General features: G+C 36.1%; 1 protein-coding gene across 2 annotated transcripts in view; it reads right to left on the bottom strand.

Annotated features, from left to right (window-relative positions):
* Window positions 1-25,665, bottom strand: part of Arhgap24 (Rho GTPase activating protein 24) — a 462,423-nt gene that overhangs the window by 188,524 nt on the left and 248,234 nt on the right. Inside the window, exon 1 of one of the 2 annotated variants that reach the window (XM_076864254.2) lies at window positions 16,332-16,535. The exons of the other annotated variant lie outside the window; for it this stretch is intronic. The gene's annotated coding sequence lies outside the window, so the exon portion shown is untranslated. Of the gene's footprint in view, window positions 1-16,331; window positions 16,536-25,665 lie in introns of those variants that run through there. 2 annotated transcript variants of the gene reach the window in all.

Raw genomic sequence — 25,665 nt, 5'->3', positions numbered from 1 at the left:
GAATCTATAACTCATTACCTTTACAATAAATCATGATGCCAGTCTTTCAATGAGAGAAAAAGGAAGACAATAGAAAACAGAGCTACAACAAGAGAATAATGAAGAAAAAGTCATTAAGTAACCACTATATTTTCTTGCTACTGTGGAAACACCGATTCCTTTGCATGAACTTAGAATGAATTTCTGTATCAATGTACACATAAATTCTAAAACAGATCCTGATTTTAAAATGTCGAAGAATGAAAATCTATAATGGGGAGTGGAGAATATATGGTGGTGAGGAGTAATACACTTCTTTATACCTACTGGAGCTTCCTTGCAACTGGATATAATATACTACCCTTGAAAAGGATGATTAAACATTGTCCTCTCTCTTATAATATACCTCAGGTTGCTGGTTGAGGGGGATATCTTGTGGATAACCAAAAGATGCATGAGAGTGGACATTTATTTTATCACCATCAGAGAGTTACCACATTAAGCTGCTTGACATGTACACAGAAGCTTGACATGTACACAGTCTCAGTATCATTCATTCAAAAGATTACATAATTGTAAGTTTCTAAAGAATCAGAATTACTATTTTGAAGATGGAAACATTTGAAAAGCATCCCATATTGCAATTATATTTGGAATTATTCTTTCTCAATATTTTATTGATTATACCATTGATTTTATAATGTTGTAAAAAGGGTTCTGAAAACATCAGCAAAATAAACTTGAGTGGTGCTATTATTTATTATTTCAATGAAAATTAGCTATTATAAGTTATAAAGGATTTACACCTCTGCCTTCTGCTTAAATACAACAGAAGTGGTTAACAGAAAAGAGACACTTCCATTGAAAATAAAGATAGAAAGGATTTTTCCTCAAAGTTTCAGAATATAATATATGGTTTTATCCCCTCTTTATGATACACATTTGGATTATCTGATTACATATTGGACATGCCTTTCCCCCTGAGCATGAGGAATACTGTTCCTAAAGGAAGTGGCAAATGACATATAATACCTTTTCTTAGTCACTACTTCATAGTATTAAATAAGGAAATTTTCTTCTTAGGTGAAGACATAATAAATTCTCTTTGAAAATCATCTTATTTATATCCCTATCATTATATGTACTAATGATGAATCAAATTCTCAAAAAATAAAAAGGGGCACTGTTTCTTGTGTGTATTGGGGCAATACCTAATGCACCATGAGAATGGATTAATATTGAAGAAAATACATTTAAGGACTATTCATATTTTCTTTTCAATGTACACAAGAACATTCTATTTTTGTGACAGGAAATACTCTATTCACATTCCCTCACATATTTATTTGAGATAAAAAAGAATATATACAAAATGTAGGACATCTTTTAAAACTTTTAAGGCATGTTGAAAAATAAAATATGACAGAAGATTTTGCCAGTTACCATAAATAGAACTGAAAGAGGAGGGATTATCCAACCCTTTGAATATACTGTGGGAAATAAGGTTTAAATTTCTAGTAACTTTATTTTTCTGTGCTATGTTATGGGAGCTTAGTAATGTCCTAGCCCCACTATTTTAAAACCATGGCCACAAATTTAAGCATACATCTTTAAGAAAATATCTTTTAAGATCTATAGACACAAGACATGCTTAACTTTGTTTTCTTATTTATTCCTCATCACAGAAACTTATTAGAAATGAACAATTTGAATTATTGCTGGAAGCTTCTTTAGCATGCATGTTAGAGATATTTAGATTCAAACGTGTGTCAAACTTACTATTTAGGCAAATTTAAAGGAAATAAATTCTGTAGTACTCCATGTTCCTACAAGTAGAGGGTAGTAGATGGTTTGTGTTATAACATTTATGACCTCCTGCTAACACAAACTTTAATTCTTTAAAAATTTATTGGTATTCTGTAACTGGAAGCTAACTTTGCTTCTTTTAAACCTGTCAACTCTCTATCTTATTGTCTTTAATTTATGATGCTAGGAAAAATACTCCTCCATTTTAGCAAGAATTTCTTCAATGGTGAAAAACAATGGTTTTCCTGAAGACAATGACATATTGGAGCATAATTAAATAATGAGCCTAAGTAAATAAGTCCAACTATTAGTTGATAAGTGTAATTTGTTGATTTGTGGACTTCAGTGTTGTAGAACAATATGTTCTGACAGAGCATAGAGTTATACTATCATAAATCAATCTCATGAACTTGGGTTTCTAAAATAGGAAATATACCAGCTATGTGGGGTCAGACATTTCCTAAGAAAATAAAACTAAACAGGAACAGTCTGTAGAGGATAGACAGAAGTGTTTCCTGAGTGAATAGTACTGTCCATATAAGGCAATGAGATCTCTGAAAATACCATTAAGGTGCGTGTCCAGAGTGCTATGTCAAGAGTATATGGCTCATCCTTTAATTGGTTCTAGATACTTTCATGGGGAATCATGTTGTTTATTTTTCAAAGAGAGGCTTCTATTACAGAGTAGGGTGACTATAATCAACAATATTTTATATTTCAAAATAGCCAAAGAGAACAGAAGATTTTGAATGTTATTAACATAAATAAATTTTATATAAAATTATATATAATCATATATATGTATATATATGTGTGTATATTCCCCCAGTACTAGGGATTGAACCCAGGGGTGCTTTACCACTGAGCTACATGCCCAGAACTTCTTTTATTTTTTTAAATTTGGTGACAGATTTTCGTTAAGTTGTCCAAGATGGCCTCAAATTTGTGATTTTTATTGCCTCACCCTCCCAAGTAGTTGGGAATACAGGAATGTATCACCATTCTTGGCAAGAGATGATAAATATTTGAAGCAATAGATATGTGTAATATGTTGATTTGATCATTACACAATGGATACAAGCATTGAAACACCATGTTATACTCCATAAATATTATATTTATTATATTCAAATTGAAAAATCAAATAAAACTTGAGAGACTTCTCTACACTGAAAGTGTAATGGGGTGCTTCTGCAGATAAGCAAGAGCTAGTTTCTTAACTGTGACAAAATAAATGAAAAGAAAATCATGTTGTTGGTTTTTGCAAACCTTATTTCCTCTTCTCGACTGCTATGGGACATTATCTTTGACCTTTGGCTTCTTTCACTTAAAAGAATATTTAGAACAGGCCTGCTCCTTTCCTGGATTTGGTTTTACAGAATCTGAATAATGGGTGGAAAGAGCTGAGGGAACCTAGTAGGGAAAGAAACATGAAAAGATGGAGCATTGTTTGAATTTCAGAAAAAAAAAAAAAGAAAAAACATTTTGTGAAGGTTAAAATAGTCTTTAGGGATAATTGAAATATATTTGAAATTTGGGACAAAGAATGAGAAAATTTTAAAAGATATTGCAATAATTAAGAATTTAAGGGCTGGGGATGTGGCTCAAGTGGTAGCGCGCTCGCCTGGCATGCGTGTGGCCCGGGTTCGATTCTCAGCACCACGTACAAACAAAGATGTTGTTTCTGCCGATAACTAAAAAATAAATATTAAAAAATTCTCTTTCTCTCTCTCTCTCTCTCTCTCTCTCTCTCTCTCTCTCTCTCTCTCCCCTCCCTCACTCTCTCTTTAAAAAAAAAAAAAAAAAAAAAGAATTTAAATATATTATAACATCCTTCAAGAGACTTTAAGAGTCAGTTTCTTTAAAGTAGTCTATGTTGTCAGTCAACCAGGCGTGGCTGGCCTTCTACACAGGTAACATATGCTGCTCCGTTTTCTTTCTGTGCATTTCTTTCTGTGATTTTTGGGACATTTCTTGAAGAACAGCATAGTCTGAACCCTCTTAAACCTGATAACCGTGTTTTACCTGAAATCTAGTTTTTAAAACTGTCAAAACTTCAGATTTTTATTGGTGTATGATACTAAATTTCCCTAACTTTGTGTTTCTACTCATGATTATTTCACGTTTGGTTAAAAAAAAAAAAAAAAAGTTTGAGCTCTTAAAAGGAAAAGTAGAATCTCCATGTCATTCATTCCCATGTTTTAAAGTGTCATCATTATGAGCAGTGTTGTAGTACATTTCTATTTTTACATATATGTGAACATGAACTTTACAGCATCCTTTCAAGCTCCTTATAACTCAAGCCTGACCCCATAAATGAACTATCATTTGCAATTATTTTCATTAGTTTAGCTCTTGAACCCCATTAAGAGGTATATAATGAACAATTGTATATAATTGACAATCACTACCTTTCCTTGATAAATCCTCAAGTTTTAAAAATAAATTCTTGAAATGGTTTTTGGCTCCATGTCTGCATTTGTACTCATCAGGATAAGCTAAACTATGCTGCATTAACATGCAATTCTTATGACAAAGATTATTTCTGACTTGTATTGCTTGTCCAATGTGGGTCAACTAGGGCCTTAGCTCATCCCTCAAAGTCCCCAATATGTGCCTCTGTAATCCCAGAACAGGGGGAAGGATATATGTTGACCTAAACAGGGACACCTAAAACTTCTACCTAGAAGTCAAACACATCTGTTCATTTTCATTTGCCAAAACAAGTTACATGGCCATGGATAACTTCAAAGGAGGGAACTATAATCCTCTTACGTGCCTGGAAAGCAGAGACTTGGAAGTATTTGGTGAACACAATTCATGATTATACCAGTATTTTAACACAAATAATACTGATTATTTATTCTGAGTTCATTTCTCATATTCTGATCATTTAGCAGAGATCAATATTTTACATTAGTGTCTACTAATTTATAACCTTAAGTGAATATATTACAGCAACAGAATTTATAACACTAAACACACTGATTAAAAGTCCATTGTGGAAAAAAAACTAAAGGCTCAAATATGAATATTTAGTTCAAAACATACCTTGATTTTCAGACAGTTTGTTGTATATTTTATTTCATGGAGTTCCTTCCTTTCTGTGACTCCTTATCTTTCCATTTAGTTATAACAGTTTTGACCAGCATTGGATTCTCTGTACACTGCCTAAGTCTGTTGGTTCTAATAGCCTTTAGCAATAACAAATGTTTACTGGTTAATGGTTAAATGCCTTCTATATTTATTTTTAGGCCAGGTTTTCATTTTTTCCAGTGTAGTTCATGAAGAGCAAAATCATATGTGAAACAGTCATACTGGACTTGGCTGGAAACAAAAGGATATGACTACAGTGCCTGGAAGAATGCTTATTCAGTATTCCCTAGACACACATATTTCTCAGTAGAGACAAGAGCATATACTGTAGCCATGGAAAATCTGGAGAACTGGAGTGCTTGAAAATACCATTTATACTACATCAAACTTGAGCCCAATGTAAATCTTTCCCATATGTGATGAGTGCTTGCTGCCCAGCTTCCAATTCTAAGAGACACTGTAAATATCCCAAATTCTCCTTTTTAACTTTTACCAAGAGTCTGCAGCTGTCTTTATTCTTGGAGTGAAAAGAACAGTTCCCTAATAAAAGAAGGAGTGATATTTCATTCTGGGCAGAGCAAAAAGATAAAATCTTGCATTTCAGGTATTTTCATATTTTGGAATAGGTCTAAATGTCAATAAAAAATAAATTGTCTTTAAAATTGTAGATATAGTAAAACTAAAGACAGCCAAAACATAATCAATCTTGAATTCTGAATTTATTCTAAAATTCTCAATTTTCTGGCCCAGGATAGAGTTATGGAGACCATTTTCAATGCCCCAAATCAAGACATACAGTGTGAAAAAAGAATGATTTATGCTGATACATGAGGAGAAAGAGGTGGTCTTAGAGATTAATACGGTCAGTAAATTGTCAAATTTCCCAAGGCATTTACATGACTTAAAGCAGTACTTCTCAAAGTGTGATCCACAGATCCTCTGTATCATAATCACCTGGAGTTTTTGTTGAAATGCATATTTGGGGGCCCTATACCAGACTAACTAAATCAGATGCTCTGGGAAGGGGCCCGGGTTTATTGGAGAAGATAACAGAAAAGGATAGATAATTCAGGGGATTGGAAGACAGGCCACAAATTCAGGCAATGAGTAATAGAACATTCCTTTTTAGATCTCAAAGCAAGAAGATGTAAGAATCTGATGGTCTTAGGAGAAAAAGTACCATCCTGATGGTTGACTGAAATTTCTCAAGGGAAGTCTGATGTATCCCTAACATTGCTTCCTAGTGAGTGGGCAATCATAACCTCCAGCAGCTGTTTCTATAGGGAAAATACTGGAATAGTTGAAACCAATTTCCCAATTTCCCATAGGCCTTCTGGTAGTTTATCATGAATATCAGAAGTCTAAAATAGGCATCATCTTGCAGAATACCTGGCTTTCTCTGATTGTCCATACCTAGAGCTCATTTTTGACTAATATAATTTGGCTTTGACTAATATAATTCAGCATTAACACCATGATCCTTAGGATCAGATTTTGGGATCCCCTATTGTAAGTTGAGTATCTACATTTTTGCTGCCTTAGTTTCTATCTAGTATCCAATGCCCAGTTGGGGAGTCTGCTTCTTGCTTACCATCTCACTCTTAACAAGGGTCCTATCATTGAACTCCAGTCAATCTGCATACTATCTTCACTGGGAGGGTTAATCTAATTAGTACCTCCTGTTCTTGGATCCCTGTGAAGTTTCTAAGCCATCTCTGGGCACTTACTTCATAGTGCCTAGATGTGTTCACCAACGAAGAAGCTCTCCAAACCCCATGTTCTGGGGTGTTTTATGGAGGCTCCATTATACAGGCATGATTGATTAGATCATCCATCATAAGTGATTAACTCAATCTCCAGCCATTCTCCCCTCCCAGGAGGTTGTGGAAGGGGATGAAAGTCCCAATTCTGCCATAATGCTTTGATCTTTCTGGAGACCAACCCCATCTGGAAGCTACCTAGTGGTCTCAGTCATCAGGTATCTTATTAGCACACAAAAGACACTTATGTAATTCCATAGCTTTCCAGGGTTTTACAGGCTATATGCCTGGACCCAGAAGCAGAAACAATATATATATATATATTTCTTTTTATGCCACACTCAGAAATCAGAAACAATTTTTCCTTTCCATTCTTTTTTTAAAAAAATATTTATTTTTTAGTTTTAGGTGGACACAATATCTTAATTTTATTTTTATATGGTGCTGAGGATTGAACCCAGGGCCTCATGCATGCTAGGGGAGTACTCCACCACTGAGCCACAACTCCAGCCCACCTTTCATTCTTTATCTCTATGGAGCCCATAGCTTGCAGTAGATGTTATCTTTTGGGCAATTTAGCTGTGCTTTAGGAACTTGGGTAAAGATCCCTCATTACTGGTAGGGGCTCTCTTTCTAAGGTGCATTTAGCCAAGTGACAAACCTTTTGAGAAATAACAAAATTTTAGAATTTGCTAGTAAGGAGTAGAACCATAATAGGTGTTTGTGGTTCTGTAAAATCAGACTTTGGATGAAACAGAAACTAAAATGTGAAGCTATCTAAATTTCTATTAAACTATCTAAAGTGAAGATTCTCCTTTAAGATTAGTTTTTCATTCCCCGGTTTTCTCCCTTGTAGGCTGTATAAGTACACTTCAGATTTCCGATAATATTTTAAACCATTATTTTAACACCAGATTTTTTTATAGTAAAATAGACTGCTAAAAGTAATCGGTTAAGTTAAAAAAAAATGTTTATGTTGAAGATGGATATTTGTCTGCAAAACTAGGTATGTAAAATGTAACTTTCTTATTCTTTTATACCTCTAGGTGGCTGAAATGTGGTTAATCTAGTACTCCCACTTTCCAGGATACCATCTGATGTCAGGGACATACTGGTTCCAGGACCTGAATGAGGGAGAGTGGGAATCAGGTTCGTGATCCTCATCCTCTGAACATATGGGCATCTCTGAGCTGCTGGTTTTCACATCCCTGTCTGATCTGGACTCAAGTCCAAAGACAGTGTGGCTAGGTTTTCTTGGTGCTGATACCTGGGCTTCCCCAGACTTAGCTCTCTCACAGTTCCTTTTGAGTGATTACCATCTTGAGGCTGCCCTTAGGGCATGGGGATAATCTGGGAGGCTATTTGGGGCATGTTTGCTGAGGTATTCATTTCTAATTATCTGGCACCATGCAAAGCTTTTAGAAATGATTTGAATTTGGCAGCCTTCATGCAATCTGCACAGGAAGCAAACCACAGGCTCCTCTGCTCTCAGATTTGCCTACTGTGTACTGTGTTTCCAGTTCTGTACCCCACCTGCCCCACCCAGGGTATGGAGCAGGGATGGCAGAACATGGATCACTTCATCAGTATCCCACAACCCCCAAGCATCTGCCTTCATTTTGCCTTCCCTTTGATTTTCCCCTTTGACCCAATACTATGAGAATCATTATCAGCTCTTAGGGATGGGATAAACATCTGTTTTGTTTTGTTGTCATTGTCGTTATAACTTTTTAAAGATTAATTAATTTATTTTTATTCTAATTTGTTTTACATGATAGCAGAATGCATTACAATTCATATTCACAAATACAGCAAGATTTTTTGTATCTCTGGTTGTATACAAAGTATATTCACACCATTTGTGTCTTCATACATGTATTTAGGGTAATAATGACGTCCATCTCATTCCACCATCTTTTTTACCCCCCATGCCCTCTCCCTTATAATTTTAACTTTGAACTTCACAGTCTTATGAGGTTAGCTTTTGGAAATTCAAAAGCTGTTGAAAATAAAAATATCCCCAAATATTTCAAACTTAAAAGCTATGGCAAATAAAATTACCTTATTTTTATCTGAATCATCTGTTTTCTTAGACAATATTTGTCATAAAATGAATGAGATTTGAAAAAAAAACAAAATGCAATGAGCTAGAACACAAGTTAACATGGCAAAATATTTTTTGAATGTCAACCATGAGTCTAAGTCTGCCTCATGTGAAGGAACAACTGAAACTCCAACAAATGAGGGGGGGGGGATTCTAAGAAAAGCAACATTTAATGAAACACCTGAAGAGTTATCTTACTTAATTATAAATATAAAGTTTATATAAAATATATGTAGAGAAAAACTCTAAAAAAATAAAGGGGAAGAGAAGCAGGCTCATGGTCTCTTGTTTGCATCTTTTTACTTCCAACTGACTTTTGATATGAAGGCTGGTCCATCCTATAACAGATCCTCGTGTACAGCTACCTTACACAAGATATATGCCCATTTATAATAGAAATACCAAACTTCAAAATTTGGGATTCATGGGTCAGGTAACGGTCCTACTAAGATATAATAAGACTAAGGCCCTGTCCACAAAGAGCTTCCGGTACAGCCGAACTAGGATAATGGATCAGCAAGTAAGAAGTTAAAAAGCAAAGGGATGAAAGTTTTAGCAAAGTTCTGTGAGTGGTAAGAATAGAGATGGCATCAGGGAGAGGATCTCAGAGGAGGGAACAATTTCCAGGAACACAAGACCAAGGAAAAGTCCTCTAGGCAGACAAAACACCAGCATGTGGCAAAGTACACCAAGGGAGACAGCAGGAGGCTGAAGCCAGATGTTTTACATAGGAAAGTAGACAGAGTGGTGACAAAACAGAGGAGAAGGAGGAAAACATAAAACTTTGACTCTTATCAGGTTAGTTATCACAACCCACAACCCCCATCATTGTATGTGTGTGTTTATAGTATTTCACATTATAAAACTGCCATAATGTTATTTTTTAAAAAATATACAAAGAGGTCTTAGGTCCAATTTACTTCAGAGAACATTATGGAGCATTAGAAGCTGTACTTTGGGGGTGGTTCACAAATGTTCCATTATTTTATTTGTTAGGTATCCCATTTCAGAAGTCAAAATGTTCCATTATTTTATTTGTTAGGTATTCTACTAATTCCCATTTCAGAAGCCAAAAAAGCTCAAAGTCAGGCAGGGTTTAGAAGGGAAGGCTTCCTCCACCAAAATAGCTTCTATGGATAAAGAAAAGAACAAACCTTTAAGATATACACTAGATTCTTGTACTTCTTTCTGATAGTGAAAGATGGATGGAGAAGGAAAGAGAAGGTTCAGGCTTACTTATGTCCTGAATTTAGGACTATGCAGTTAATAGCCCCAGGAGTAGCCAGTATGAGTTCAAGGTTCTCACAGAAGAAACACATGCTGGGCTTGCTACCTGATTGCTGATAAGTTGCTTTGCCTAGTTAGAATAGGTGGGTCAGTTGTAATAAGTGGAGCTTAATTACAAGATCTTTAAGATCACATCCAAGTTCTGATATGATTATGTAACTTGCATTTGTAAGTTATTAATGAGTTGATTAAGGAAATGAAAAAAAAATGCCACAGAATTCTTTGATGCTGTGAAGCACCAAGTCCTCCAACAGCAAATAATTATGGTGGTCTCTAGGAAAAGGCACTTGACAGGATCCCAACAACTTAAAAAAAATACTGGGTACAAGGACAAATGGTTAGTTAGTTTATCTACCAGAAGTGACAGACATGTCACTTGAGAAAAATTAAATTAATCTATGACTCTGGGATATGATTGTAGTGAAGTAACACTCCTGGCCGGTCTTCAGACCTTTAGTCATTCCTTTGAATTTGACTTTCCAGCTAAATTAGACTCTGCCAAAAAAGGGAAATAGTATGCTAATGAGACAGACAAAACCATAGGATAGGTTTCTGGCTACGGCTACTCTACCTGTTTGTTTTGTGACTGTAAGATTGAGTAATAAAGAATAAAGAAAGAAAACCACATACAAACATTGAATAAAGAAAACTGTTTATTTGCATCGTGTAGTTTGTAATTGCTAAAAGGAAGAAATGCTCAATTTCACTTTTATTACTCCTCTTAGAGAGAGAAAGGGGATGTGGAGGGACAGGAGAGATTGGGTCTCAAAATGAAATGTGCTCTTCTCAGTGTGCAATGAGCAAAGGATGGGAGGTGCACAGAGCACTGTGGCTGGCCCTCGAAGTTCTAAATGCCTGGTCACCATTACTTACCCTTATTTTATGTAGAAAACTAAAGCTCAAAAAGATTAGATATCTCACATAAGCTCACAGTTGTAATGTTCTAAAGCTGTGTCTCAAGTCCTGAAGTTCAACTCCCCAGCCTTTGTCCTTGTCCATCTACTAAGGATTCCTTGAACAAGTCTGGGTATCTATCTATCTATCTATCTATCTATCTATCTATCTATCTAATCTATGGAATCTTGAACTTTAAATTGCCAGATGTGCAGCAGATGGGTTGGTCAGGCACAGCACTGGAGAGGAGACAGGAAACTAACAAGTGATAATTAATTCTGAGCAAGATAATGACCATGGGAATAAAAAGGGAAAATGCCAAGGATAGTTTTTAGAATTCTATAATAATTGGCACCTGGTTATATAGGCAGCAAGGGAGGAGATAAAAGAGCATTGATTTGAGTGAGGGAAAAATGTGGAGGTCAAAGAATTGGAGTCCCTGAGACATGGGACCCTAACTAGTGAGGCCAATGCCTGAGCAGTGTTCAGGCTGAGGGAGGCCTGACCTCATCCCAATTCGTGGCTAAGGTGGAGCACACCAGGAAGGTGTGCTTTGGAGGGAAGGAGATCTTTGTTATAATTCGCACCAGTTCAGAAAACACTTTGCTGACCAAACATATCTATGTTAGGCTTTAAGTTGAAGCCATGGGTCTAGATGAAAGTTTCAGAGGAAGAAAGACAAAGGAAGAAAATAAATGAGACTCTCAAATTAAGGCGTGGGAAGAAGTCAGAAACCCTCTGAAAGGAGGGAAGAGCCAAAGCTCAGAGAGGAGAGGAACTTATGGGCGAATACAAAATCCCCAACATCCTAAGGCAGAATCATGTTGAGAGGAGCAAGAGAGCAAACAGTAAAAATGACAGAAGAGAAGGTAAAGACAGGATGAGCAGGCTGCTGGGTTTAACCATGGCTTCAGCCACTGCCAGCCCCCTCTGAGAGGTGATTTCATTGTGGTGGAGATAAACATCAAACTGCAAAGGGCTATGGAGTCAGAGGGAGGCAAGGAAGCAGAGACAGAACACAGAGATTTTTCTTGGCAGCAGAGAGAGAAAGCATAGAGCAGAAGGTTGAGAAAGTCGAGTGTTTGTTTGTTTGTTTAGTGTAGCAGAGGCCTGAATGGTGGTTGTACACTGAGGAAAAGCAGAGGTGCTAGTAAAAGGACATGATTTATGAAGCAAGTCCTGGTTCCATCTTCATAAACATTTCGTTTAAAAATTCCATAAACACCAGTGGCCCAGGAAATGCTTTAGCAGATATTCATTAACAAAATGACAGCTCTTTAAAAATTTCCCATAGCTATTACATGTGTATCACTCCTCGTGTAATAAAAACTTCTGGCGTGGAATCTTGACCTCTTTCTCCAGTATGAGAACCCTTCCGTTCTCTGGGGATTTTCAGAGAATAGGGGACATGGTTGACCTCTTATTCAGGCAGAAGGAAACTATGCTTTCATTTCCTGCCCCTGAGTGAATCTATCACCCAGTCATTACCTCTTTTGTCTGAATAGAGAAATCAGACTGAAAGCTTAGAAGTCTAGGTTCTAGATGAGTTAATATTTCTGTGTTTAGTTCCCCTACTTTATTTAAAAAAAAAAAAAGAAGAAGAAAAGAAAAGAAAAAAACAAAACCTGAATGCAAAAGAATGATTATCCTAATTTTATTCACAACAGAACACACTAAAACCATGTAGGTCGTGATACCAGGAGGCAAGTTCTGTTATATAGATTATAGGCATAGAATGGAATACGACACAGCTATATAGTGTTTTTGTTTTGTTTTGTTTTGTTTCTTCGACAAAGCATTCTGGATGATACAGAAAAGGCTTCCATCTACAGAAAAATTTTAAAAATGAGAAAAGTGCACAGGAAAGCAATACTTCCAGAATTATTGATTACAGATACTCAATGCTTTTTCTTCCGAGCAACTTAGAGTTCCAAATTACTGTTTGCTGGTAGCAATTTCATAAATTATTAAATCGCATTGCTTAATGAAGTGTTCACATTTAGCATGAGCCAACAGTAAATTAAGTTACTCCTACAATAAAACACAAACTGAAACATAGCAGTTTCAGCTTCATTTCAGTTGTCAATGCTGTTTTAATTTAAGGTTTAAAACTGGTCTTCTATAAAAAAAAAAAAAGCAAAAAACAACACATGATGATCTTTGATGACATCACCTTTTAAGTTGTCATGAAGCACCAGTTTAGTACATAACACAAAGGACAATATATAAGAACACATGTGAGTCATTTTGAATATCTTTCCTTTGCTGAGAGACTATAGTTGCAAATGAAATAAGCATAGATTTTTTATGAAAACTAAGTAGGTGAGCTCTTTCTCTGTTTAACAACTTCAGAAATCCCAGTAGTTCCTCTTTCCTATCCATGACTGACTGCAGTAAGCTTGATGCCTTCTTGGAAAACACAAATCTTGCTCCCTGAACCTGGTTTAGGAAGGCTGGGTTCTGAGCCTTCTGGGGACTTTTTTTGAGGTTATGCTGTGAAGAAACCTTGCAAAGTGTTATCCGTGAGTGCCAACATCCTTCAATTTTATTGAAGTGGCTTCTTCCTTTTTCCAGTTTTTTTTTTTAAGTGTCTTTCTAAATTGGAGTCTTCCTAAGTGTGTATTCATAAAGACATGGACTTTTTAGGAATTTTAAATTTAGGTTGTATGGTATTACAGTTCTCACTGTAAAACACACATCCTTTGATATGTTAAGTTTCCTATTTAAGCCTGAATATGAAAATTAAATTTTGATGAAAATGAAAGACTCAGTCAAGTGAAGAATAACGTTATTGCAGTGACTTAAGATACCATAGTTTTCAATTTAAAAGAGACATGTTTCAATTGGAATAACATTTTATTTTAAAGGAAGTCATGCTATTAAACTGAAAGACACAGGGAGAAGAAATATGCAAAATTTCTAGACAATTTCTGAGACAAAGCTTTCAAATACATACAGCTCTCAAATTCACTATTGCAGAAAATGTCAGTCCCCATATCATTGTTTCAAGCAGAAGAGTTTGTCACATATGCCACAAGAGGCTTTAACAATCAGAAAAAAATTTCTACAGTGACTGTGTAAAACTTACATTTAAAAAATATTTAAAAGATCCTTAGACACAAAAGGCCTCACAATTCTCAGTTGCATGATCCATTAATTAGTGAAGAATTCTAAGTAAATTTGGACTTTAGAATTGTCCTAGACTCAGTTTACTACTTCATGAATCTACATACAATAATCAGTTGGGGGTTTTTTCTTGCACAGAGTGGGATTAGTGAAAAAAGATTAGCATGGTTACTGAGATCATTGAGGAATCAGTGACTCATTTTTACTCTCAGAAGCACAACATCAAAGTGTTAGAAGATAAGAAAACACATACTGTCGTATATTGCACACTGAATGTATACGGCTTATAAAATGGCTGCATAGTATTTTTTAGGTTTCAAGAACTTTTAAGTTCCGTTGGGACATAGCTCAAGAAATAAAATTTTAAAAATCATTGAGAAAATTAGCCTCCCCTTATTCATTTTTCCCCTCTAAAGTGTGATCTTCACATAGAAATACTGCATAAACCAGGAGTACTTTTTCCTTTTTTTTTTTGTTCCTTCAAAACATTGTTCTGCTATTTCCCAACAATGCATGTATATAAACAGCATGTGCATGAATGGGACTGAAGTAAAACAATCAGTGCTTGATTAATATTAGTCTGCCCCTGGGGATCCCGTTAGTCGCTGATTCCTTGACACATACCTCCAGTAACTTTTTAGAAAGAGAACAAAGAGCACTCTCTGTATTGGACGCAGGAACGTGTTACATGTTCCAGCACCACTTCCATGGCAACCTCTACTACACAGAACAACTGAGAACTCTCGGCAGGAGCCCAACAGCTCCTGAGCACCCAAAATAGATGTCACTGTACTCATACCCTTTCTCCTAAAAGAATCATTTGGGCCAACTTCAGATAAAGTCATTGGCTATTATTCCATCTATAATTCTTTATAAACTTTTTTCTTGTTTTTTTTTTTTTTTTTTTTAATGCTCACATCTCAAAATACACAGTAGTTTTAAGCAGTGGCTTAGAGTGAAGGGAGTTGTTAGAGATACACAAACTGGCTAAGCAGTAAGTAAAGAATTCAATTTTTTTTTTTTTTAATGTGGAGGGTGGACCTAGGAAGACAAAACCTGTCCTATAAAAATAATACAAAAATTCAAAAATCATAGTGATTCTATGTGACCTTTTGACCTAAGAGGCAGTAGCTTCACACACCATAGGATAGACCCGAGAGATACCATTCAGTTTCAAGTGTATAGCCATGATGATTATTCAGAGCACTTTCAAAAACATAAAATTGTATTTCGTCCCCTCCAGAGTGAGATCAAACCATATAGTGGATTTCAGAAAGATAATTATCTAGAATAACTGAATTCTTTCAGACGCTTTTTGGAGTTTTCAGTAGTAAACTTGTAAGCTTCACTTCTTAGAAATTCTACATTACCAAAGTCCTTAATAGTTTTCATTGCTTGTTTAGGAACCAGCAACAAATATAATATATTAGTTAGCCAAATCCTCTGGAAAAAAAGAGTGACACTTTGAATGACAGGAGTCCACAGGGTCCTTTCTGTTGGGTCCTTTCTGTCGACTTTATGGCTACTTTGGACCATTTCTCTTCTGCTTTGGAAGCCCAGGGATGTGGAATCTGATTGCAAATGTCACTCTTCTTAAGAGTGTTACTCCCTCAAGGTAGATTAGCTTAGAGTAAAATAAACTTTATTAAAAGAAAATAGGTAGGCTTACTAGAATTTTTTAAAAAGTCAAATGAAGAGAAAGAAGGATTAAAATTAAATTTGAAATAGAAGCAAACTAGAAATAAAACCCCAATTCAGGAAAGTATGTTTTCCAGGTCAGGTCTCCCAAGCTGTGAAGAGCTATAGAGCCTAGGCTGAATCAATTCATGCGCCTGGACTTGCCCTTTGCTGGTCCTTTTATCTGATTGGCTCAATATTGATTCCATACTTCAAGTTGACGATGCATTAGCCCCCTCCCCCTCAGTTAAGAACATTCTATACATCCTGTAATGTTTAAACATATCCCAGCTTATCCAACTCGAACAATAAAACCACATCAAAACCATACACAGATGCACACCCAAAGGAACAAAGCTAAACTAAGCTTTAAAATCAAATAACAGTTATCTGATTCCTGAAAATAAAACAAAACAAAGTCATCCTGTAGCTTCATTGTCAACAGCCATAAAACAATACAGCTAAAAAGCTCAAATATTTTCAAAAGCGTCTTTGCTCTCAGCATAGAGGTGAGGAGGGAGAAATAGAAGGTCAAATGATCACAGAATATTTGTCCCCAACGCAAAGGAACCCTGAAGATTTCAATGAGTAAAAAACAGTACCTTATAAGTAACTGGTCTTGTCTACTCACAGCTGTTCCCAGTGCCGACTCTTGTTTAACTGTCTACTGCCTTCAGTTTAAAGTTAATTCTGTTGGCAAAAAAGTACAGAGCTTGTCTGGAAAATACTGTTTGGATATAAACCATTCCTTTCAAAGCAGTGGTAGCTATATTTAAGTTTTCTTGTAGACAGGGATATAAACTCTTCCTGTAGCTAATTTTCTTCCTCCTCCTTCCCTTCAGACTTAGTCAGTATCCTGCTATCCCATATATTGAAGAAAGAAGGGTGGGGGAGACTACAAGGAAATATACCTTAAATAATCTAGTATTTGAGCATTTAGAAAAAAACCCAGAAAAACACAAAGAAGAAATAAAAAGCATAGAAAATTCATCAGGATCTGAAATATAATTTTTCTCATTTTACAGATGAGAAAACTGAATCCCAGAGAAAATATTATTTGTATGAGGTCATTTGCATTGTAGTTGGTGCCACAGTTAATAGATAGCAGGTTTCATGACTCGCAGTTCAATATTCTTTTCACTGTACTAACATACCTGAAAGGAAATGCTTTATCTTTTCCCTCTGTATCCTTGTATATTGGAAGGAGTTGGGTGGGAGCAGTAATACAATTAGGGTGTGAGAACCATCTGTCTCAAAGAAAACACCTCCCTTAGGTGTTTAAAATCCTCTATATTGACAGTTTCTCTATAATGCTCAATTTCTTTGCATACTTAGAAAATAAACTTTTCCTTTGCTATTTTTCCAAGATACTTCTATAACTCAGGAGTTGCCATTTTTCAGGGGATGTTAACATTCATCAGTCCTTGTAGAGGATGACTTTAGGGGATGCTGGTGTAAGTTTTGGATATCTCTACCCAGAATCAGTAATACTATTGGCTACATGGTTCTTGAGCTAAAAACACATTGCTCTTGCCACAAATATCCATTTTCAACTTCTCAAGGCAAGCTTTTTAAACCACCACATACAAGTTTATTTATTATTGATTTGTTAATTAATTAATTTAGCAGTCCTTGGTATTGAACAGAGGGTCTTATTCATGTGAGATAAACCCTACGACTGAGTTACATTACCAATCTCTACTTTTTTTGGTGGGGGTGGGAGAGGGTACCGGGGATTGAACTCAGAGGCACTCGACCACTGAGCCACATCCTCAGCCCTATTTTGTATTTTATTTAGATACAAGGTCTCATTCAGTTGCTTAGCACCTCACTTTTGCTGAGGCTGGCTTTGAACTCGCCATCCTCCTGCCACAGTCTCCTGAACCACTGGGATTACAGGCATGCACCACAGCACCCGACCCAGTCCCTACTTTATTATTATTATTATTGATTAAATATTTTGATAATAAAACAGAGAAGCAGCATAATAATTTTTATTTGATGTTTTTCACATAGCTTTTCCTACTTACATATAAAGAAATTGTTTTCCTCTAACTAAAGGAGTGGTGTCCCTATTATAATAATTTTTGAAAATATCCCATTCTGAAGTGTATTCATTTATTAATTAATCTAACAAATACTTATTGAGCACTTATAAGCCCTACTTCATTTTTCCTCTGCATATTGGAATAACTGACAAGTAATAGAAACTTTAGAAAAGAGGGTAATTTTCAAATAAAATCAAAACATTTAAATGAGAAATGAGGCCAATTTTGCATAACTATTTTTTGCATTCCTTCACACACTTTAAACATGTGCCCATATATATATATATATATATATATATATTTTTTTTTTTTAACCTACTAACCACAGAGTTGCCCAAATCTCAACAACCCCCTGCCCAGATCAGATAAGCTAAAATATGAAGTGGCCCAGAGTGCATTCACTCTGGTTACCATCAATCTTTCTATTTCATCTGGCTCCTTAAATATTAAAGCAAAATCTACTTTACACTCTGTAATTCAAAGACATAATTAATGCTCAAATAATTGAGACCCATTTTCAAACTGTTACTCATTCTTAAACTTGGAATCTCACTGGTTTTGAAATTTCTCATCTGCTTTACGGTAGCCACTCTTATCCTGGTCTTCTGCTGAAAGTAACGTACTTAGGACCAGATAATTATAGAAGTGTAATAGTTAGAAAAGAAAATTTAATTTCCTAAAACATGTTTTCCAAATTAGTGAATGTGATATCAATGTTCCAACACTGACAAATGAGCAACTGAGATTCACAACATAAATTTTGAGAAAGAACTCTTAGAAAACAATCCTTTATGTTCTTTGACATGAAAGCAGGATTCTCCTTTTATTCTCAATTAGTTACATCTAATTATGCTCTCCGCAAATGTAAATCCCAATGACATTAACACACAGGTTTATAGATTACAGTAATATGTCAAATACAATGAGTTTGACATACTGATACATAATACTTTGATTTACTAAAACTATTCCATATTTTATTTTCATTTCTTAAAATTTGTTCTTGCTGTAGAACATTTTAGTTTTTGTCAGTTAGAAGGAGCAGGAAGGAAACATGAGTAAAAACCTTGAATGATAAGCAGGCTGTGAGAGGCCCAGAGATTTTGATGGAATGAGTCAAGGTGACTCAGAGTGCTGAGTGGCCTCAGGAAGGAAGGAAGGTGTGAAAAGAAGTTACAAGCAGATCCTCTAGAGAAGAAGTGGGCTGAGCCACAGACAATAGATTATTATAGGTATTGAATTCAAGAACCAAAGTCTCTCAAAATAGGTTAAGCAAGAAGGCAACCAGCAATTTTGGTGACCAGTGCAAGCAACAGGAAATTGGCCCTCAAACCTACTTTTAATCCATGGCATGGTTCTTCTGTGAAGCATGGAAGGGGAGCAAGTGCTGTCAATATGTCAGCTCAATACAATCTAAAATAGCGCAATGTTTCACAACCATTTAAAGAAAATTTTTGTCCCTCTATATTTAGGTCCTTTGGACATTCTCCAGGTTGCCCCACTCTGGCAATGTTCTGAATTTCAGAATCCTAGAGGAGTTTAGAAGGGAATAGTTAATTGTGTTTTGAAGCCTGGACATGTGGTGCTAACTTTCACTGATGGGTAAAGTACTCACAGCAGAGGTGAACTCTAGGGCAGGCTTATAATAATAGAGGCAAGCAGTGGGAATTCTCTAACTCTTGATCTCCTCCTCTCAGTTTTCAGGTTACAGGAACACTAGAAGAAGGCATGTACTGAGGCATCCCCAAACTCTTTGGTGATAGTAGCAAAGTTAATGACTACATGAACAGCTCCTAGGTCATAATATTCTTTGGTAGGAGGCGATTTCATGCTTGGGAGTTTTTAACAGTTCCAAGTAATACATACAATTCCACCATGCATAGAATAACAAATCTCAAGCCTCAATTCTCTTAAGCCAATTCAGGCACTAGCTTCCTTTATTAACCCATCTCCTCTCAGCCTGTTCTTCTCAGAGCAGTCAGAGTAATCATTCTCCCTCCACACCCATCAGTGATTTCTCATTTTGCCCATAATTCCCCTCTTCATACCATCCAGCACTTTCCCATTATGACTCGCCTTCATTCCAATTGTTTATCATTGTTCTCTTGTTTCGTGTTGTCCAATAATTACCCTGCTTCATCCCTACAATGTTTTCCAACTTCCCTCAGTATAAATTCAAATGCTGGAGCATTTGTACTCTTCTAGGTACACATGATTTAGCACCTGTTTATCTTTCCTACCAAATTTCCCAAACAGCTGTTTGATTTGTCTAGAACATTCCTCCCTTATATTTTCACAGAACTGTCTCCTCCTCACTCAAGACTCATCTCCAATGTTGCCTCCTCAGAAAAAAGATTCCCGACCACTCTAGCCAACCATCCTCCTGCTCATATATCATTTTTTGTTTGTTCTATTTAGTTATATATAACAGCAGAATGCATTTTGATTCTTTCTACACAACTGGAGCATTTCTCTGGTTGTACAGGATGTAGAGTCGTACCATATGTGCGGTCATACACATACCTAGGGTAATGATGTTCGTCTCATTCCACCATCTTTCCTGCCCCCATACCGGCTTCCCTTCTCTCCCTCCTCTTTGTCCAAACAAAGTTCCTCCATTCTCCCCAAGCCCTACCCCATTCTGGATCATCATCCACTTATCAGAGAAAATATTTGGCCTCCATATATATTATTTATCCCATTTCCTTGCCTTAATTTTTCTTCATAGCATAACCACTATCTGGGATTTATTTTTGTGCTTTTTTACTTATTCAAGTAGTTCATTGAAATATGTTTACTATCTTTCCTCTGGAATAAATTCAGAAATCTGCCAGAAGATATAAATACAATCAGAAACATGAGATTTTGGTTTTAAAATCACATTCCTAGTGATCAGTACAGCATCTCATATAAAATAGGCATTGACAAGTATTTCTTTAATGAATCAATTATATTTCCATCACAGGCTACTACTCTTCAGTCAACAAATATTTAACATAAACCCATTAGCATGAAAGTAAAGATTACTCTTCTTCTGCAAACAACTTAACACTACAGATCTCCCAGTGGCCCTGCAGCTAATACTCACAGGAAGTAAGGAAGGAGCCCTAAATTTTATCAATGAGAAGTCCAGGTAATGTTCTTGAGTAATTAGAATAGGCTTTATGCATACATAGATACATCTAACTAGATACATGATTGCATTAGCTAAAAGCTCTTACCAGCTTCTAGACATCTCCTTCATTTCCTGACTCTTTAGAAAAGTCTCTCTTATTGAAACAGATGATATGCTAGAGTTAATTCTATCTTGTCCAGGTGGTCTGAAGATGCTGCCCTCACCTGCCAACTCTTCAGGAGCAAAAGGTAAATCCTTATACTTGCAACATATGTTTTGTAAATGAAAATTGTGGAGACCAAATAATTTTGGAGAGATGAGCTTATTTAATTTCCTATCTCAGCTCTACTCTACACTGATTCAGAGCTCTCCAGTGAGCTGTAAATTAGATTTCCTCTCCTGTCTCATGTCCTACTGCTTCCTAATTACTTGTTCTAGTGAGTCAGCTTCTCTGAGTCCTGGGGCCCAGATACCTTGTGGGATACTGTGACTGGTTCAAAACACTCAAGATCTAGTCATTCAGAAAGGTGACTGTGTTATGGCAAGATAGAAAGGATGATTTTTTAAAAAGTATTAGAAATAAAAAATGACTTTCCCCAAGAATCACAATTGGCCTCCTATCAGGAAACCCAGGGAGAGGGAATTTTGTACCTGAGACCTGATGCCACCCAGGAAGATAATTTCATTTAAAGTTAAAAGAAAAATGTGCCCTTTTCCTATAGTGTTAACTATATATGAATCTAAGTACATTAAATATATATGTTTTATCAATGAATCAGTGCTACAGATATGTATCAATAGTCTCTGATGCCTAAAGTTTTGTGCTTCAGATAATGATAGTTGTCAGGACAAGGACATAAGACACAGATGGGCCAGGGATGGTGGTGCATGCCTATAATCTCAGCATCTCAGGAGGCTGAGGCAGGAGGATAGTAAGTTCAAAGCCAGCCTCAGCAACTTAGACCCTAAGCAATTTAGGAGACTCTACCTCAAAATGAAAAATAAACAAAAAGAACTGGGGATGTGGCTCAGTGGTTAAACACCCCTGGGTTAAATTCCTAGTACCAAACAAAACAAAACAAAAAAATAAACAAACAAGCAAAAAAAACAAACAACTTATGCTAGGTTATGTTGTGCTAGGTTATGAAGTTTCTGTAAACATATGTTTTGTAAATGAAAATTGTTGATAATATTTCTTTACCCAGAATAATATAAGTTCTACCTTTGAATTTAATGAAACTCATATTTGTTTAGCCCAGAAAATGTGCCCAATGATTGAGTATGGCGGGGTGGGGGGACCTGCCTCAGAACACTTACCAGTCCTTACTGACACTGGAGACTTAAGCATGAAGTTCTAGGGAAGCATCAAAGTTACATGGAATCAAGATTGGAAATAATCAAAGAACTCTTCCTTGAGGAGATAAAACCAAAATGCATTTTGAATGTAAAAGAAGAAATGGGTAACACTTAGGCAGGGGATAGGACCCACATGGTTCACTACACGTAGCTGCACAGAGCTAGAATGTGGAATGAAGGACAAAAACTAATGGATAAAATATGCAAAAGGGAAGATGGGCAAAAGCCATGTGCAGCAATTTGGTTTTTATCCTGAAGGCAATGGACAGTCAAGAAGGATTTTAATCAGAGGATTTTTTATTTTTAGAATTCTAAGTGCAGAAACTATTCAGGGACAGGTGGTCTGTAAGACTACTATGACATTGTTTCTATATCCAAGTGAGACATTGTGATAGTCTCAAATTAGGCAGGAGGGAATAGAGTGATAGAAATGGCCTCAAAAGATATTTTTTGAAATTTCCATTGATAAGAATATGTGGAAAAGACAAACTTATTTCTGAAATCTCTATATAATTACTGAAAAATATATCTATTATTATAATTGGATGAAATTAGTATTTATTAAGTTCATTACAAAAAAGATATTTTTTATAAATTCTATTCACAGATGAGAAAACTGAGGCACACAACTTAACAGAGGAATAATAAAATTTGAACTTACAGTAACCTGACAATAAAGCTCATATTCTTTACATAAGTTATCCAGCTCTTTGAGGGCAATGTAAATTTTGAACACTTTTTAAAACTTGGACATTGGTTGATAAGACTTGAAAGTACTATTTAGAGTATAATTTGGCAGTGATAATAGATTCTGGGAGGAGGATTGTTTAGGTTTCTTAGGTATAAGCATACTCAAATTTGAGTTCAACAACACAAACAGTTGTATTTTCTTAGCTTCTATAAAACTCCATGTTTAGCTATCCTGCAAAGCACAAATCCTTCATCAAATTCCTCTTGGTAATCTAATTATTTTTAAGCTTGAGAGACTTATTCACACACTGTATGAGGACAGCCAGTGGAAACTAGAAGGAAAGTGGACTTGGCAGATAGCCTAGTTCAATCAAGTCAAATATTGTGTTTTGAGTTATATGGAGTAAGAAGGATAACTCAGTTTCAATGAATCTAGGAAGGCAATAGGTAAAACTTTAAGACACTGGAAAGAAAAAGGGACAGACCTGGCTCAAACAGAAGAAAATGCTGAAATCCGCCTTCAAGGAAGATAGAGGAAATTTCCTTCTCTAGCATATTTTGTACTCACTGTGGATAGAATAACACATGATTGTCCAAACCTTAACTCCTTGAGAGTAAAAGGAGGTGTTGTTGTTAATTATTATGGGACTCCAGTTAAAAACCTGAACTCTTAACTGCAAAGTTGGACATATATCACCCAATTTAGGAAGTAGGCATTCATGCTGAACTTCAGATAATGATAGTTGTCAGGACAAGGACATAAGACACAAAATAAAGAGCTCCTAAAGTGAGGCAAGACAACAAATTCAAGAACTCTTGCACAATTTGAACATGATGCTCAAAACTCAGTAAAGAAGTCCATAGCAACTGAAATACTTGTGATATTACATTAATAATTTTATTCTCATATTTTCTTTTATTAAAATATGATGTTGGGCCAGATGTGATGGTGCATGCCTGTCATCCCAATGGCTTGAGAGGCTGAGGCAGGAGAATCACAAGTTCAAAGCCAGCCTGAGCAACAGCGAGGTGCTAAGCAACTCAGTGAGACCCTGTCTCTAAATAAAATACAAAATAGGGTTGAGAATGTGGCTCAGTGGTTGAGTGCTCCTTACTTCAATCCCGTGTATGTGTGTGTGCGTGTGTGTGTGTGTATGTGTGTGTGTGTGTCTATGAGATATATATGTGTGTGTGTGTGTGTATACATATGTGTATAACACATATATTATATATGTATACGTATGTATGGTGGTGGCTTTTCATTATGAGAGTTACAGATAACAAGTTTTGATGGCTAAATTTATGTATTAACATGAGTGGCCTAAGGGATGCTCAGGTAGCTGGCAAAACATTATTTCTGTGTATGTCTGTGAAACTGTTTGCAGAAGAGATTAGTTTTGCATCAGTGAATTGAATAAAGAGAACAACCCTCCCAGTGTAATGGGCATCATTCAATCCATTGAGGACATGAATAGATCAAAAGGTCAAAGATGGGTGAATTTGCTCGCTCTGCTTCAGCTGGAACATCCGCTTTGTCCTGCTCCCAGACATCAGTGCTTCTTGTTCTTGGGCTCTGGGACTCAGATTGGGACTCACACTATTAGCTCCTCTGGTTCTAAGAGGGTTTTAGGTTTGGACTGTGCTTCAGTCAGCTTTTTTTTTTTTTTTTTGCTGCTGCAACCAAAAGACCAGACAGGAACAAATTTAGAGGAGGACAACTTTATTTGGGGGCCCACTGTTGCAGAGATCTCAGTCCATGGAACCCTGGCTCCATTGTTCTGGGCCAGAGATGAGGCAGACAGACCATTATGGCAGAAGGGTGTGTCAGAGGAAAGTAGCTCAATAGAGCACACCAGAAATCAGAGAGAAAGCTTCACTCACAAAGATAAAAGATATGCCCCAAAGGTACACCCCCAGGGACCTACCTCCTTCAGCCACGCCCTACCTGCCTACTTTACTGGTCAGATAATCCCCATCAGGGAATTAATGCCCAGGTTAGGTTTATACTCTCATAACCCAATCATTTCACTGCTAAACTCTCTTGCATTATCTCACACAGGAACTTTTGAATGACACCTCATATCTAAACCATAACAGACTGGAACCACACCACTGTTTTTCTTGGTCCTTTAGCTTGCAGACAGCAGATGTTGAAATTTTTCAACCTCCATAATATGTGAACCCATCCCTAACAATAAATCCGTTCCTATATATCAAGGTATCTCTTGTTGCTTGTTTCTCTGGAGAACTTTGATTAATACACAGATATACACTGTCTCATATCCCATATTAAAATAATGTATTTGTATAAACAAACAAGTTGGCTATAAAATAGAAAGATGTTGATAGTAGATGGCTACCCCCAAACTAATTTGATTGTTTAAAAAAAGTACAGGCTTTATTTCTTCAATGTATTAACCATCAGTGAGCCAATATTTACATACCTCCAACTGAATTATTGTGGATCCATTCTTTTTCCCAACTCCTGAATTCTTTTCTGAGATGAACACATTTTTTCTTACATAGCAAGTTTCATTCCCAGGATAGACAAGAAAGAGGATGTGCAAGCATTGAAAACTAACATTCCCAGGTATAGACAAGATATAGCAGTCAAAACTAATTACATTTTCAACCTTGATTAGTCTGCAACTAGCTGTGTGACCTTGGACAAAACATTTCACTTCACTGGGGCTTAGTTTCCTCCTATATAAAATAAAAGGATTTAGT

Source organism: Callospermophilus lateralis, chromosome 8, assembly GCF_048772815.1.
Source record: "Callospermophilus lateralis isolate mCalLat2 chromosome 8, mCalLat2.hap1, whole genome shotgun sequence".
In the NCBI taxonomy this organism is placed as follows: Eukaryota; Metazoa; Chordata; class Mammalia; order Rodentia; family Sciuridae; genus Callospermophilus; species Callospermophilus lateralis.
Note: the sequence above shows the minus strand (reverse complement) of the source record. Positions and strands in the feature narration are given on the sequence as shown.